The sequence below is a fragment of the Canis lupus genome, chromosome 7 (genome assembly GCF_048164855.1).
Source record: "Canis lupus baileyi chromosome 7, mCanLup2.hap1, whole genome shotgun sequence".
Classification (NCBI taxonomy): domain Eukaryota; kingdom Metazoa; phylum Chordata; class Mammalia; order Carnivora; family Canidae; genus Canis; species Canis lupus.
In genome coordinates this window covers 32142503-32158118 of record NC_132844.1, presented here as the reverse complement: position 1 = coordinate 32158118, position 15616 = coordinate 32142503, and the positions used below count along the sequence as shown (strand labels likewise).

The window sequence follows — 15616 nt, the reverse complement described above, 5'->3', positions numbered from 1 at the left end:
CTCTCTCTGTGACTATCATAAACAAAACAAAAAAATAAAAAATAAAAAAATAAACTATACATGGTAAAAATAAAAACACCAAAAAAAAAAAAAAACCCACCCATGTACACACATACAATAAGCAAAATCAAAAGACAGTGACAAATTGGAAAGAAATGTTTCTAAGTCATATAACAGATTAAGGGCTAATCTCTCCAATGTAAAAATAAATCTTAGAAATAAAGATTAATAACCTAACAGAAAAATGGGAAATGAATATGAACAGGCAGTTCAGAAATGTAAATGGCTTTTAAAACGATCCCACACCTAATAAGGGAAATCACAAATGAACACTATGTTGAGGTATCTATCAGAAGGGCAAAACAGGCACTTGTAATGCTTATGTATGTATAAATTGGTTAAAACCATGGAGGATAATATTGTAGTATCTGCCAAAATAACAAATGGTATACCTTCTGGCCCATCAATTCTACTGCTGGGAATTTGTCCTACAGATATGCTTAGATATATGTGAAATCGATATACAAAGTCATTCAACAAAGCATTGTTTGTAATAGCCAAGACTGGAAGCGACCCATATGTCAATCAATAGAGGACTGGTAAATTAATTTTGGATATCCGTAATAATGGAATAACATGAAGCTATTTTCTTTTAAGTGAAGATACTTTCTGTGTAATGATATGAAAAGGTCATTGTATTAGTTTTTCAGGGCTGCTATAACAGCTCATCACAAGCTGGATGGCTTTAAAACAACAGAAATTTATCCTTCTACTGTTCTGGAGAAGGAAGTCTGAAATCAAGGTGTTGGCAGCACCATATTCCCTTGGAGTGTCCTAGAAATCATATGTTCCATGCTTTTCTTCTAGCTTCTGGTATTTTCCAGCAACTCTTTCCATTCCTTAATTTGTAGCCTTCACTTCGTTATCTATCTCCATCTTCATGTGGTGGTCTGATTGGTGTTTGATTAAATAACTGGGTATTATAGATAGCCAAGTTCACATGTAAAACTAGCCATCATAATTGCCATAGATATATATTGAATGTAAAATAAATCAAGGTACACAATAGTGTATACCTTTCATTTATAAAAGAGGAAGAATAAGAATTCATATTGCTTACATTGGCATAAATTCTGGAAGGGTTTTCATGAGTGCATGTGTAACTGGTTAGGGACAAGGAAAGGAATAATAATTTATTATATACCTTTTTATATCATTTGTTATTTGAACCATGTAATGTACTACCTGGGCAAAATGTTTAATTTTTTTAAAAAGGATGTAGCAGTAGGATCTGTGATACTGATGTGGGAAAAGACAGATTATTAGAATAAGATACAAAGTCCCAAAATAGACACACACACATACACACACACACACACACACACACACACACACACATTGGTTTTTCAAATGAGTGATAGAACTAGAGGTCAATTTTATGTTCTTTTGCTTATCTGTATGGTCTATTTCCTCAAAGAGCTTATTTCTTCTTAAAAATGTTTAAAAATTGATAGCCTCTCCAATTTTTTTTAAAGATACATTGCTTACCTTGAAGGATTTGAAGAGAAGAAAAAAGGCAGAAAGGCCCAGCAACTTCCATCAATGGTATATTTCAGGTATTTATGAAACTCAGAATTACAAGTAAGACATGATCTTTAGGAAAACTGACATGATCATCTCTGCTATTATCGATTTATTTCCATTTACACCTTTTTTCTACACACTGAGTAACCCTGTGCAGATCCATGGCTACAAATTCCATACAAATGTGACTGAGTCCTAAGTCATTATCCCTGATGTAGATCTTTCTATTTTTGGCTTGGTATATCCTATGGACATCCCACAACAAACTCAATAGGCTTATGAAGAGCTACTCATATCATCAATCACCTCCCAGATCTGCTGTCTTCATTAAGAAGTCTATCACTGGCACTTCCTCAGCCTCTTCTTGTTCCCCATTCTCCCATATCTAATTGATAACCAAGCACTTAGCAATTCCCTCTCCTGAATAACTACAATTTTATCTATAGCATATTTTCATTGACCCTCTCATTTCATTTTTCCTATTTTATTGAGATATAATTGGCCTATGTCATTATAAAATCTAAGATGTATAGCATAACAGTTTAACTTACACTTCCTATAAATTTTACTGTAATAAGTTTAGTGAGCATCCATTATCTCATAAAGATACATGAAGAAGAAGAAGGAGGAGGAGGAGAAGGAGAAGGAGCAGGAGGAGGAGGAGGAGGAAGAAGGAGAAGGAGAAGGAGAAGGAGAAGGAGGAGAAGGAGAAGGAGAAGGAGAAGGAGAAAGAAGAAGAAGAAGAAGAAGAAGAAGAAGAAGAAGAAGAAGAAGAAGAAGAAGAAGAAGAAGAAGAAGAAGAAAAAGAAGAAGAAGAAGGAGAAGAAGAAGAAAAAAAATAATGTTTTCCCATAATAAGAACTCTTAGGATTTATTCTCTTAATTTTCCTACATATCATTCAGCAGTGTTAACTATAGTCATTATGTATATTACACCCAAGTTCTTATTTATCTTGTAAGTGGAAGTTTTTGCCTTTTCACCAACTTTTTCCAATTCCTCTACCCACCCCAACACCTGTCTCTGGTAACCACAGATCTGATCACTTCTTCTGAAGTTTTTTTTTTTTTTTTTTTTTTTTTTTATAGATTCCAGACATAAATAAGATCATACAGGATTTGTCTTTCTTTGTCTGACTTATTTGACTTGACATAATGAACTTTAGGTCCATTTTCTTTTTTTTTTTTTGGTCCATTTTCATAAATGGCAAGATTTCCTCATTTTATGGCAGAATAACATTCCATTGTGCATATACACCACAATTTCTTTATCTGTCCATGTTAACACTTGGTTGTTTCTATATCTTGGTTATCGTAAATAATGCTGCTATAAACATGGAGATGCAGATATCATTTCAGGTTAGTGTTGTTTCCTCCTAATACATTCCTAGAAGTGGAATTACTGAATCATATGATAGCTCTGTTTTTAATTCTTTGAGTTTACAGCCATTATTGCCTCAAATATATTTTCTGTCCCTTTCTCTTTTCCTTCTGTAATGTGGATTTTCTTTTTATTATGCCCTATAATTCCCACAGGCATTCTTCTTTTTTTTTTTCATTCTTTTTTTCTTTTGACTCCTCTGGGTAATTTCAAAAGTCTTATCTTCCAGGTCCCTGATTCTTTCTTCTGCAGGGTCAAATCTGCCTTTGAAGCTCTGTATTGAATTATTCAGTTCAGTTATTGTATTTTACAGCTCTGGGAATTGTGTGGTTTTTTTTTTTAATGTTTTTTTGTTTTTTTGTTGAACTTCTCACTTTATATATGCATTGTTTTCCTAATTTACGTTTCATTTTCTGTGTCCTCTTGTAGTTCACTAAACTTTTTAAAGAGGATTATTCTCAATTCTTTGTCACAGTCCATAGATCTCTACTTCATTAGGTTCAGTTATTAAAAGTTATGAGTTTCCTTTTGTGGTGTTATATTTACCTGATGTTTCATGATCCTTGATTTCTATGTTAGTATCTGTGGATTTGGATAAGTGGTCGCCTCTTCCAGACTTCATAGGTTCACGTTGGTAGAGACAGTTCTTCCACAGTCAGTTTGGTTTGGGTTTCTGGACATGTCTCCTGGTAATGTCCTTGGGCAGGTGGGACCTGCTATCAGGATCTAATTGGGACAAAGCAACAGTTTGCTCTCTGAGGTCAGGGGTGGTGGGACATGCCACTGGCTGAGAACAGCTGGATAGGACTGCTGGCTTGATTTCCTGCCCAAGTGATGTTGTAGGATAGGCTAGGTTATTGTCTAGACTCTTTGATCAGGATTACTAGACAGTTAGGCCTGAGTATTATACTCAGCAATAGGCAGGGCAGCAGGTCAGGACCCAGGGTCTGCACAACTCCTTGTTTGGGGCCCCAAATAGAGCAAGAGTGTGCATCAAATACCCTGGTCTGGTGAAGGCATTGGTTTTATTCTGCAGGCAGGGAAGTAACAGGCTGTTCTTTCTATTCAAATGTTACTATAAGCAGGGCTGTTGGATGGGCTACACAACTTACTAGTGTGTGGTTTGGTAAGTTTCCCTGGTCAGGGTGCTGAAGGTTGAATCCACCTATTGCCAATAGATGGAGTTACAAATTATCTCCCTGTCCAGGTGCGGCAAGAGAAGTTATATAACACCCCTTACCTTAGAGGACTAGGAAGGCCCACTCCAGAAACTCCTCTAAATTTTCCTGAACAGACTTTCTAGTAGGGAAAGCTGGGAGCCATAATCCACAGCAGGTAGGGCTATGACTCAGTACCTCTGCTGCGTGTTAGAAGACCAATCTACAGGGCAAAAATCCTTGTTTGGGGACCCAAATTAGGCAGACTCGCACCCCACTGAGTTGTCTGGTCAGACTGCCCCCTACTCTTGGTATGCAGATAAGCAGAACTGCTAGTTGGGATTACCAGTTGGGCTGTGCTGGTAGGAACTCTCTTTCATGATCTGAGTGCTGGTTATTAGAAGCCCCTCAAAAAAAAAAAAGGAAACCCCTCACTACTTCTTCATCATAATTAGATTTTCAGTGATTAAGCCCAGCAGATGACCCTGCAGTCTCCATGAAGCAAAACCAGCGAACCAGCGTAGGAGCTCACACAAAGTGATCCAAAATGCCAAGATGCCAAGGGTCCTGGATGTACTTACTGGGCTCTCTCCCCCCACTGGAGGAACTGTAGGCATGGTGCTGTGGCAGCCTGGAAAGAACAGCTGTTCCTCTTACCTTTCTAATGCAGTCTGCCTTGGTTTCTGTTGGGGGCAGGGATGAGTGCTTCAGCCTCAGTCCTGTGTTCTTGGATTGTCTCCATGGTGTCTTGTCCATGAGTAGTTACTTGTTCTTATGAGAAGGAGCAAAGTCAGGAGGAAGCTACCTTACCATTTGGTAACATCACTTTTTTTTCATTCTTTTTTTTTTTTTTTTCTAATTGAAGTATAGTTGATACAGTTATGTTAGTTTCAGGTATACATGATGATTCAACAAGTTTATAGGTTTTGCTATGCTCACCATCTGTCACCCCACAACACTGTTAAAATACCATTGATTCTATTCCCCATGCTGTACCTTCCATCCCTGTGATTTATTCAATTCCACAGCTGGAAGCCTGTGTTCCCTGCCCCTCACACATTTTACAGATTCCCACACCTCTCTTCTCTCTGGCAACCACTAGTTTGTTGTCTGTTTTTATGAGTCTTTTTCTGCTTTTTATTTTGTTTACTTGCTTTTTAGGTTTCACATATAAATGAAATCCTGTAGTATTTATCTTTCTCTGACATTTCACTTAGCATGAAATAGTCTAGGTACATTCATGTTGTCACAAATGGCAGGATTTCATTCTTTTTTATAGTTAATAGTCCATTATTTATGTACAATGTGAAACTTGGGTTTTTTCCATATCTTGACTATTGTAAATGATGCTGCAGTGAACATAGAGGTGCATCTATCTTATCTAATTGATGTTTTTGTTTACCCAGTGGTGGAATTACTGGATCATACAGTATTTCTATTTTAAAATTTTTGAAAAAACTCCATATTGTTTTTCACAGTGACTGCACCAATTTACATTCCTGCCACAGTGCACAAGGTGTCCTTTTTCCCAACATTTTTGCCAACACTTGTTACTTCTTATCTTTTTTATTTTACCATTCTAACAGGTGTAAGATGATATCTCATTGTGGTTTTGATTTGCATTTCTCCAATGATTAATGATGAGCATCTTCTCATGTGTCTGCTGGCTGTCTTTATGCCTTCTTTGGAAAAAAAAATTAATCAGATTATTTGTTTTCTTTTGTTCAGTTGTGTAAATTATTTGTATATTTTGGGTATTAACTACTTATCAAATATATCATTTGTGAATATCTTCTCCCATTCAGTAGGTTGCCTTTTAGTTTTGTTGATAGTTTTCTTCACTGTGCAAAACTTTTCTTTCTGGTGCAGTTCCAATAGTTTTTTATTTTTGCTCCCTTTGCCTGAGGAAATATATCTGAAAAAAATATTGCTATGGCCAACATCAAAGAAATTACTGTTGATGTTCTCTTTTAGGAGTTTGATGGTTTCAGGTCTCCAATCCTTTTGTGTATGGTGTAAAAAAAAAAGTGGTCCAGTTTCATTCTTTTGTATGTAACTGTTCAATTTTCTTAGTACCATTTATTAAAGAGACTATCTTTTCCTCATTGTATATTTTTGCCCCCTTTGTCATAGATTAATCAATCATATAAGTGAGTTTATTTCTGGGCTTTCTATTCTGTTGATCTATGTGTCTATTTTTGTGCCATTACCATACTATTTTAATGACTACAGCTTTATAATATATCTTGAAATCTAGAATTGTGATAACTTCAGCTTTGTTCTTCTTTCTCAAGATTTCTTTGGCTGCTTGGAGTCTTTTGTGGTTCCTAATACTAATACTACAAATTTTAGTATTAGTCTAGTTTTGTAAAAAAATAATATTGATATTTTGATGGGATTGCATTGAATCTTTAGATTACTTTAGGTAGTATGGACATTTTAACAATATTAGTTTTTTCAATACATGAGGATGGATTATCTTTCAGTAATGTTTTATAGTTTTCAGAGTACAAATCTTTCACTAATGATTTCTGGGTATTAATTTGTAGTCTGCAACTTTATATATTCATTTATAACCTGTAATAGTTTTTTGGTGGAGTCTTTAGAGTTTTCTATGTATGGTAACATGTCATCTGCAAATAGTAACAGTTTAACTTCTTCCTTAGCAACATGAATGACTCTTATATCTTCTTTCTGTTGTCTGATTGCTGTGGCAAGGACTTCCAGTGCTATGTTGAATAATGGTGGTGAGTGAACATCTTCATTTTATTCCTGATCTTAGAGGAAAGGTTCTCCTTTGTTCCCCATTGAGTATGATAGCTTTGGGTTTGTCATATATAGTCTTACAATCTTGAGGTATGTTCCCTCTAGACACACTTTGTTGAAAGTTTTTATCATGAACAGATGTTGAATTTTGTCAAATGATTTTTCCACATCTATTGAGATGATCATATGATTTTTATCCTTTGTTTTATTGATGTACTTTATAACATTAATTAATTTGTGGATATTGAACCATCTTTGCATTCCTGGAATAAATTCCATTTGTTTCTAATGAATGATCTTTTTAATGTATTTTTTTTTAATTTTTTTTAATGTATTATTAAATTAAGTTTGCTAATACTTCATTGAGAATTACTGAGGATTCACTGATGTATTTGGAAGCTTTCTTTTATTTTTTGGATTAGTTTGAAGAGGATGTTTGGTATAATTCACCTGTGAATCCATCTGGTCTGGGGTTTTTGTTTCTTAGGAGTTTTTCATTACTGATTCAGTTTTGTCATTTGTAATTGGTCTGTTCAGATTTTCTATTTTTCCTGATTCAGTTTTTGAAGATTGTAGCTTTTTAAGGATTTATCCATTTCTTTTAGGTTGTCCAACTTACTGCTATATAATTTTTTTGTAGTAATTTCTTATAATCCTTTGTATTTCTGTGATTTAAGTTGTTACTTCTCCTCTTTAATTTCTGATTTTATTTATTTGGGTCCTCTCTTATATTTCTTGATGAGCCTGGCTAAAGGTTTATCAATTTTATCTTTTCAAAAAATCAGCTCTTGCTTTCCTTGATTTTTTCTGTATTTTTTTTTTTAGTCTCATTTCATTTATTTCTACTCTGATCTTCATTAACGTTTCTCCCCCTCCCCTCTATTAACTTTGGGCTTTGTTCTTTTTATAATCCTTTAGGTATAAGGGTTAAATGTTTCTCTGAGATTTTTCTTGTCTCTTGAGGCAGGCCTTTACTGCTATAAACCTCTGTCTTATGACTGCTTTTACTGCATCCCAAAGATTTTAGAACATTGTTTTCATTTTCATTTGTCTCTGTGTTTTTAATATCCTCTTTGATTTCTTCATTGATTCATTGGCTGTTTAGCAGCATGTTGTGTAGCCTCCATTTGTTTGTGGTTTTTTTTTTGTTTTTTTCTTATAATTGATTTCTAGTTTCATATCATTGTGGTTGGAAAAGATGCATGATATGCTTTCAATCTTCTTAAAGTTATTAAGTCTTGTTTTGTGGCCTAACATGTAATCTATCCTGGAGAATATTCCATGTGAACTTGAAAAGAATGTGTATTCTGCTGTTTTGATGGAATGTTCTATCTCTTTTATGTCCATCTGGTCTAATGTGTCTTTCAAAACACTGTTTACTTATTTTCTACTTGGATTATCTATACATTGATGTAAGTGGGGTGTTAAAGTCCTCTCCTATTATTGTATTGCTGTCACTGTCTCCCTTTGTGTCTGTTAAAACGTGCTTTATGTATTTAGGTACTTTGGTGTTGGGTACACAGACATTTACCATTGTATATCATCCTGTTGGATTTATTCCTTTATCACTATGTAATGCCCTTCTTTGTGTCTTATTATTGTCTTTGTTTTAAATTCTATTTTGTCTAAGTATTGCTATCCTGGCATTTGTTTTTGCTTCCATTTGTATGGAATATCTTTTTCCATACTTTCACTTTTTTTTTCTGTACAAAGACACATTCTTTAGGACTAAAGTGAATCTCTTATAAGTACCATCATTGGGTCTTTTTATCCATTCCTCCATTCTATCTGTAGAGTGGAGCATTTAGACCATTTACATTTAAAGTAATTATTAATAGGTATGTACTTAGTGCCATTTTGTTAGTTGTTTCCTGGTTATTTACACATTCTCTTTTATTTATTATCTGCAGTTCTTTGAATGGTGTAATCTAGCTTCCATATTAGTATAGAAGTTGCTCGTCCAAAATATAAAATCTCATGTCATCTAAAAATCCACTTTTGACTTCTAGTAAAGGGCATCATATAGAATAGAAGCTCCATAAACTCTTTCTAAATGAATGGATACATGAACTGGATGACTGACAGTTGAGTAGGTTCAGTCACAGTTATTTTCACTTACTAGCTACAAAACAATTGTTGGAAGAATGCCAACCATTTAAAGCCATTTGCTCATCCTTAACCTTTGAGACAACTGGCTATATCACATCAAACTAGTGTAGATGAAGTTGTTTTTCTTTATAAGTTTCTTGATTTTATTTTATTAAATCAGCAAGAAACAATGATCATAATTTATATGAAATTTTGGGATTGAACACACCAATAATCATAATAACTACAATAGGATTTCTGCAGTACTACAGACACCATGGAGATGTATTTCCTCGTGGCAATCTAAAATTCAGAATTCTTTCAGCTCCAAACCCATATATATTGTGCAACACAAAGGAATACTCTCCCTCAAATAAATGTGATTAATTCTCATCCACTAAATTGTTATTCAAAACACATTCTTTATAAGTGTACCTAAACACATTTCTGTAAAGCTAAAAGCATCCAGAGATATATAGCACTCATCTTGCTATAAATTTAAATGCAATCCTGACCTGTATTCTTATGAATTAATAAAAATGTTACTTGGGCAATCCAGGTTTTGCAATTAATCAAGAGAATTGTATCTTTAAGAGAGTATCCTAGCAACCTTTCAGCAGCTCAGGAAAGACCCAACTGACAATATACACTGATTTAATTATGCTGCTGGCTCTATCAAACTTTGTAGTTAAAAAAATACTTAAAAACAGAAACAGAAATTAAGTCACAGCTGAAAATGAGAACTGGTGAAGGAGCATAAGGAAGGAATTTCATAATTAAAGGAGAACTTTTTACTTGGAACATGTTTATCAATATAGTAGAAATGAAATTGGTAAAATTATCATTGCTGTAGAAGTGTCAGAGCCAATATATTGATTACTCTGAGATTGCTAGTCCAGGACCAATATTACATTGGGAAAATCACAGCTTTAAGAATATATTTAAAAGTTGTAACCCCAGTACATTTTAAGTGGCCATCCAAATGTTCATTTTCTAGTGGCAATGCATTTTAGGGGACCTGAGCCCTAGAAAAATATGTTTCTCCGGAGAACACATTTGGGAATATAGCTAATTTCATTACCACCACTTCCTTCAACTACCACTCCCCCTACCTTATCATCACTACCACCACTATTTTACCTGGTCCAATACTTGGCACCATCTTTATCTGTTTATATCTATATCTGTTTATAACAGATTATACAGCAACAGGTCTATCTCTGTTGAGGTGGGGTTTTTTTCATAATAGACAAGTCAAGGAAGCTAGAGAAAGACAGATGGAGACTTTATATAGCATATAATATCCAAAATCATGAAAACATGACCTACTTCATTTGTGAGTAAACACTACCTCTGGGATGTATATCTAAATTCTTGCTTATATATATATATATATATATATATATATATATATATATATCAGTCTTCACAGATGCAAAACGTGGACACATGAGAAATTTGAATACTTAGTTCTATTTTTCTTTTATTTAACATATTCCCTGTTTGTAGGCTAATTTCATTTATTTTTAATATTTCTTAAACCTCAAACACAGAATATGCTTGCCTGGACCATTAAGTACACAAACATACAACACACACATACTTTGAAAAAGCTAAACATTTAAATTTAATAAATTTGTTGCTATGCCACAATGCATGTTCTACAAAGAATGTCAAATTTAAACCACATTGATTACTTCTTCAAGGAGTGCTGTAGGACAACAATTTGAAGGTATTTCTGGAAACTTGGGTTTTATAGACTATGATAGAGGAATGACATAGGAACTACCCAATCTTTTTGATATTGGGTGTTCCAATAGCATTCCTTTTTCCTGACTAGTTTAACTCTTCTGATATATTTACCACAGAAAACTGACAGTTACAGACCATAACTGTTACGGCCATAAAAAGAGACAGTGGTTTGTTTCTAACCCAGAACATAGAGTGTGAGGGGGCAAAGGTGAGTTCATATACTGTACATGCACCCTGTGATCCCAAGCTATGCTAAATTTCAATTTGCAAAACCATGCAGGTAGCCAATCTAAATAGGAATGCCCCCAACCACTACCGACTAGTGTTAGCATAGAGCACTGGTTCTCAAACTTGAGTCCATCAGGATCTCTGGAAGACTTGTACAAATACAGACTGCCTTACCTCCAGTTTCTGATTTAGGAGGTCTGGGGTGGATCCAGAGAATTGGCATTTCTAACAAGTTCTCAGGGGACACTGATGAGGCTTGGGGGTGGGGAGAAGACACACTTTGAGAATGCCTAAAGTATAAAGCAAAATTGTTTAAAACTAGACTTCAGAGTTATGGGCCCCATTGATTCTGGACTTCAGTGATAATGTTTGAGGTGATAATATTAACAGATTTTCCTAGCATATGTTCTTTGGTTCTACTAATTCTATTTCTCTACTGAAAAATATTTTGGATACAGAGCATAGAGATTTGTGATTACTTGAAGGAGCTCTTCTCTAAGTGCTTAGGAGAGTAAATTTTACAGATTTCACTAATATTAGAAACAAACACTGAAGCTAAATTTAAGATTTGGAGGGTAGTTCTTGTAGAAGAAAAAAAAAAAACATTGCAATAAAACTTGTTTCTAGGTGTAACCAGAAGTTTTCAGTATCTATGATTTTCAGTATCACTGAAGTCTGTGATGTCCTGTTACAGATAGTGTGAAAAAGTAGGCCTCACCAAAACACATATTAACTGGGACAAAAATTTTGAAATTTGATATTCAGGTCAGTTAAAGAGAGAAGAAAGGCAGCTGCCTTTGGCTATGCTATTCATGGCATCCCCCAGCTATACTAGCAGAGAGACTTCTTCCTGAATTCTAATACTCTGCCTTTAGAGCACAGTATGGGCTCCTGATTTCTGTTACCCATGGAAACAGCTGGAGAAGTAAAACTATGTGTGTAAAACTGGTTCTCCCACGGGTTGCCTCTTCATGGAAGCAGCAAAGTGTCTTCTGTGGAAGACAACTTCTGCAAAGGTCCATAAAGACAAGATGACTTCAAGATGCTGGGTTATAGGGTAAAATAACATAGTTTTTAAAATACCACCTTGATTCTGTTGTTTAAAAAAAAGTTTGGGGTGATGCAGAAACAAAAGAAAATGCTGAATAGGTAACACTCTCCTGCCACTGACATGTCTATTTTTATCAATTCTCTTCTCTCAAAACATCATTTCATTTAATCCTCACATTAGCTTTGTAAAATATGATCAGCCCTGTTTCACATCTGAGGAACCTTAAGAAAAATTAGATATTTGACCAAAGTTGTAATTAGTAAGTGGCAAACTCCAAACTAACCTCTGACTGAAAAGCCAGTTTTCTACTTTATTCTGGCTACCCATTTCTAATTTTTTATTCTAGCTTGAGATAGAATATGTTCCCTTATATACAGATATTTTAGTATGAAAAAATATATATCTGGAACTTTTCTGTGAACACCAAAGTGTTTTTTAAATGTCTTGCATACTTATCTTACATAATGATGGAACAGTTCACCCTTCAATAACAAAATGAATTTCATAGTGCAACCCTATGGTTGTAATGATATTACAAAAATAGCTTGTTCCTAGGAATAAGGTGTTTTGAGTAACTAATGCTTGTTCCATTAAGAGCTTTTCAATGTTTTTTCGTAATAGTCATTAATTTAAACATTTTTAATTGGAAAATACAGGCATACCTCATTTTATTGTGCTTCACTTTATTGCACTTCACAAATACATTTTAAATTTTTTTTTCATTTTTTAGAATTCGAAGGTGTGTTGCAACCCTGCATTGAACAAGTTGGTATCGTTTTTCCAATAGCATTTGCTCACTTCATTTGTGTCACATTTTAATGATTCTTGTTAATATTTTAACCCTTTTCATTTTATTTGTATGGTGATCTTTAATCAGTGATTTTTTTATCAAAGTATAGCTGACACACATTACATAAATTTCAGGTGTACAACATAGTGATTCAAGACTATACTACTGCTCATTGACGGCACATCAGGTCACCCAGGAACTCTGGTGAGGTACAGTGATATTCATGTTGTTTTCATGCCTGCTAACACAGCATCTGTTCTGTAGCTATGGATCAAGGAGTAATTTTGACAATCAAATCTTATTTAGGAAATACATTTTGTAAGGCTGTAACTGCCATAGGTAATGATTCCTCGGATGGATCTGGGCAAAGTAAGTTGCAAATCTTCGGGTAAGGATTCACCATTCTAGATGCCATTAAGAACATTTGTGATTCATGGGAAGAGTTCAAAATATCAACATGAACAGGAATTTGGAAGAAGTTGAGGGGTTGAAGACCTCAGTGGAGGAAGTAAGTGAAGATGTGGTGGAAATAGCAGGAGAACTAGGAATGGAGCCTGAAGATGTGATTGCATTACTGCAATCTTGTGATCAAACTTGAATGGATGAGGAGCTGCTGCTTATGGATAAGCAGAGTGTTTTCTTGGGATGAATATCTAATCCTGAAGATGCTGTGAAGATTGTTGAAATGACAACAAAGGATTTAGAAGATCCTGTAAACTCGATAAAGCCATGGCTGGGTTTGAAAGGATTGCCTCTAATTTTGAAAAGCTCCACTGTGTGTAAAATGCTGTCAAACAGCATCACATGCTTCAGAGAAATCATTCATGAAAGGAAGAGTCCATCGATTTGGCAAACTTCACCGTTGTCTTATTTTAAGAAATTGCTACAGCCACCCCCACCTTCAGCAACCCTCACCCTGATCAGTCAGCAGCCCTTAACATTGAGGCAAGACCTCCACCTGCGGGGGAAAAAAAATTGCAACTTGCTGGAAGCTCAGATTATGGTGAGCATTTTGGTGGTGGTGGTGCGTAATATTTTTAAATTAAGGTATGCATGCTGCTTTTAGGTATAATGCCACTACTGCACACTTAATAGACAATAATGTAAATCTAACTTTTTAACTTTTATATACACTGGGAAACCAAAACACTAATTTGACTCACCTTATCGTGGTGATCTAGAACCAAATCCACAGTAACTGTAAACAAATTTTTCATGTCTAAAATTTCTTCATCATGGAAAAATGCCTCCCCCATTTCATAGAAGTTATAATCATTCCATGAAGAGGGATAGTAGAGTTTTGTCCTTCTCCACAATGCCACTAGCCCCATGGGTAGACATATAACATAAACTAGCCAACCAGACCTTTGCCAGAGCTATAGGAAAGATCTTTTTGATATGGGTACCAGCTGAAGAGAGCCACGCCAAGAGGTGGACAGAGTAAGAGCTATTATTTGAACCTCCAGATCAAACCACACTTTTTTGAGCTTTCTATATTCAAGCCAAAAATAATTTTCTGTCTAAGCTGGTTTGATTTGGGTTTCTGTCAATTACCACTTAAAGAGTACTAATGCAAAATTCTTTTCTAAAATATCTTATTTCTTTGGACTTCTTAAATTGAGACTACTAGATGTAGTCTATTACCTGTATCCATCACTTTCATATTACGGTCTACTAGCTCCAACTATAAAATGGGTTAACAGTATCTACTTTAGAAAAAACTTTATGAAGATTAAATGAGCTAAAGCACATACATAAAAACACCAACTGCCAGGCCTGGCACTCAACAAATATCCTTCTCTTCCCTGTTTCTCCATAGCATTTCCAAAACATTAACAGCAACAATTTGAGCCTTTATAGTTCTATTTTTCATGTATCACCTCATTTAATCTATGCAATCACCATAAGGTAGGTACTATCATTAGTTCCATCCTATAGAGGAGGAAAAGAAGGTGCAGAGAGGTTTTGTAGCTTATCTAAGGATATATACATTGTGGGAGAGCTGGGGTACAAATTATCACATTATGCGATAAAAGTCCTGTGTTTTCTGAATTTCATTTTTGCTGTGAGGCTTACTGCACAGTTAGAACTTTCTTTGCTTTATTCAGTATTAAGTGCAGATCTAAGAGGCACAATATATTTAGATGTTTCATGATAATTTAGGGTTTTTTTTTATCTTGTGCAAAGTGTAGTGTCTATATATGTACATACCTATTTTTCAATTATACCATAAAAGAACCTCAATAAGCTATGAGAACAGCTAATGTTTACTGAGCACTTATAATGTGCCAGGCATCCTGCCAAGCATTAACCTAAGTATTTCATTCATCCTTCATAACTACTTTAAAAAGTATTAAACAAGAGCAGTAACAGCTGAGCAAACCCAAGGACATTCAGAGAGTGGGTAGGAGGGCAGAGATGGAAATGTGTGCAGCCTGGCTTACTGTGCTCTGCATTCACAGTGAGAGCAAGGGCAGGGTTATCTTACTCTCCTGGCACCTACTACTTGCAGGGCACCCAGTTAATGAATGACTGCATGCTCTTTACTAAAAAAGAGAGCACTTTCAAATGATATAAAAGGTGACTTTAATGTGAAAGGGGCATTTGTTGTGCAGAAAGGATAAAGCTTTAAAGGCAGATCTTTTCTTGACAATTTATAGTTCCCTTTTTAATCCTAAAAATCCCACATTGTTACTGGTAACACACATTTCCCTTCCCCTTTTCATCAAGCAGATCTGCATGCTGTATCCAACTAACACCCAATCAGGGCTGCCAGAAGGTGAGTATGTCTGATAGGAGATGGAGAGGAATATCAGAAAAAC

General features: G+C 35.0%; 1 long non-coding RNA gene across 1 annotated transcript in view; it reads left to right on the top strand.

Moving 5' to 3' along the window:
- Positions 1–15616, top strand: part of LOC140636733 (uncharacterized) — a 34954-nt gene that overhangs the window by 3341 nt on the left and 15997 nt on the right. The window contains exon 2 of the long non-coding RNA XR_012033948.1: positions 1536–1616. This is a non-coding gene — a long non-coding RNA (uncharacterized lncRNA). The remainder of the gene's footprint in view (positions 1–1535; positions 1617–15616) is intronic.